The sequence below is a fragment of the Watersipora subatra genome, chromosome 3, assembly GCF_963576615.1.
Source record: "Watersipora subatra chromosome 3, tzWatSuba1.1, whole genome shotgun sequence".
Lineage (NCBI taxonomy): Eukaryota > Metazoa > Bryozoa > Gymnolaemata > Cheilostomatida > Watersiporidae > Watersipora > Watersipora subatra.
This window is the reverse complement of record NC_088710.1, coordinates 32,943,078-32,945,769: the sequence shown is the minus strand read 5'-3', so window position 1 is coordinate 32,945,769 and position 2,692 is coordinate 32,943,078.

Here is a 2,692-nt window from a genome sequence, read left to right as displayed (position 1 = left end):
TATCAGCACATTTGAAATCAAAATGGCACATTTAAAAAATACACATTACAAAAATAGGTAATGATGAAAAAATGGTTTTAAAAAATTGTAAAAAACAACAAATGCAAAAGGTTATATTAATTAATAAGAAAATGTGCATATTTAGCCTGTACAATCGCATAAAGGGTATGCAGTATATGGTAAGAGCGACGGGAATGATGAGAATGATGTAGCCTTGTGGTTGCGCGCACGCTTGTTAGTAGACTTGAGATTTAAATGTCGCAAGTTCAAATCTAGCATAAAAGTGATTTTTCGTTGATATAACCAGTTATCGCTACAACTAGACATATGATAGACAAACACTGGAATTTAGATGTACAGATGGTAGTTTTGTTGACACTTTCATACCATCTTTTGAAAATGCATTTCTGTTTGTTTGTCTGCCTGTTTGTCTGTCCGTTTGTCTGTCCGTTTGTCTGCCCCTTTGTCTGTCTGTTTGTCTGTCCGTTTGTCTGTTCGTTTTTTTGTCTGAAGTCATTCTAAGATCGTTGGAAAAAAGATCCTACTGCGCAGAAATGAAATTGAGATGTTCGCATTCCTATATTCTTATATTCAAGAATAATTGTGCACATAGTTATTACACATGTTGAGCTCTCACGGCACATCAGACTGCCAGTGAAGTAGGTCAATAGAACGTATATACAAGGCTTGGATGTAATGATTTCATGTTATACATGTGAGCTGCTTAAAATGTGGCTAGCGCCATGTACGCTTACTAGCTCTGCGAGGTATGTGCTATGATTGTATGCTATGTATGCTATGGTATGTGTTATGTATGTGCATTCCACTTAGTAGCTTTGGCAGTCAGTACCCTTTTTCCAGGTCAATTTGCATTTTAAAAAGTTTACTAATTTATAATAGTAATACCAGCGTGTTTAAACTATGCAAGAGATATACTGGGCCATGGCAACCTATTAAATACGCCCTGGGCTCTACTGAAACACACTTTTTTATTATTTACAAACCTCTTTTATACAGGCTCTGAGGCTAAGAAAAATTGTAAAATTTATATCCAATGACAGTTCTATATGTTCGTTTTTATTAAATTAACCTTTTTATTGTAATGCAACCTGAGAGCCACGGATTAATCAAAGAATCAAGTTTATCTGATTCAACCAATAAGATGAGCTCGTCAGTTTGGCTGTCTGCCAGTTTTTGTCAGGCTGAATTATGGTTGACATAGTTTTGTTGGTACCTATAAAAGTGAACTAGATAGCGTCACAAGCACTGCCCCGTGTTTATCTTATATGACATCCAAGCGTTGCTGCTCTAACCCTAGCTAAAAGCTGTTGCTCAACAGACGCACATAACAGGAGATAGATGTTCAGAACCTGAGTGCAGAAAAGAGTGACTCTGCGTAGCTCCGGTTTTTCATTTCACATGATTGTTAGACTTGGCACATGAGTGGCCGTCACAAGTGGCAAAAATAACATTTGGCTAAAGAAACAATCGGTTGTTGCTCCATGTACAATAATATTGTCCTAACCAACTGTCTCCTTAGCAGAAATAAACACTAACAGCAACCAGTATATTATTAGTGCTCTGTTTCTTCGGAGCAATTTATTGAGGCAGCATCAGAGGAGACAAATCGGCTAGAATTTGCTGAGTTTTCTCTTGCTATTTTAAAATTTGCTGCACTTGCTCCTGCTACTATAGATATGCTGAGTTTTCTATTGCTACTGAGTTTTGCTTTTGCTGCTGTAGAATTTGCTGAGCTTGTTACCATATAGATAAGTACACTTGGACTTATTCAGTGCGCTGTCACACTGGCTAAAGATGTAACAAGATATTTTATCAGTCAGACAGCTTGAAGTTGTATACTTGAAGGTGCATCTTTGAGCACATAAAATACATCTTCAAGTATCTTTGAGAACTTGAAGCTATATTTTGAGAACAGCTTTACCTCTCAACGGAAAGCTGTTCAGCCTTGCGTTGAGAGCATTTTTGAGAACGCTCTCAACGCAAAGATATTGCGTTGAGAATGTTCTTTGAGAACACAAGAGCCCCTTGTTAGAAAGTGTCATGAACAAACAAGGAGAGGCATTACCTGATGCCTATCAATAGGGTAGGAAAGAGCTGACTCAACAGGAAAAGGAGGGAAGAAGGAAATGAAAATGTAGATACAGAAGATAGCGGAATGGAGAGCAGAAGAAGAAAAAAGCAATCCCACGAGGATCAAGTATGTCTACTTAGGTTACTGCAAGCAGAGGCTGTGCGTGTTTTAAGAAGCAATGTTGTACAAACAATGTCTGTGTGATCGTGGTTAGACATGTCTGAATTCAGTGGCAAAGGAACCTCAACGGCTGGAGACATGCCTAGTTGCAGAGAGCAATGTAAGGCTAGATGTGATCCCTGTCACCACCAGTGGCTGTTGTTTGCAGGTTGGGCATTCCAAAATAGCAGAATGGGAAAATAAGAGAGGAATCTGGTAAAGACGTATAAAAGGAAAAGCCAAAATACAATATTAAAGAAATTAAATGGCGTATAAAGCTAAATATACTCAATGTTTTTTTGCTTGTAATATATCAGATAAAGCATACATTTTTAACATACTCAATTTCACTAGTTTTATATGAGCTCTCGCCAAACCCTTCTTTGCTGAAAAAATAAAAAGACTTTTTTACATTTAAGATAGGCATATGTTTTACTGAAG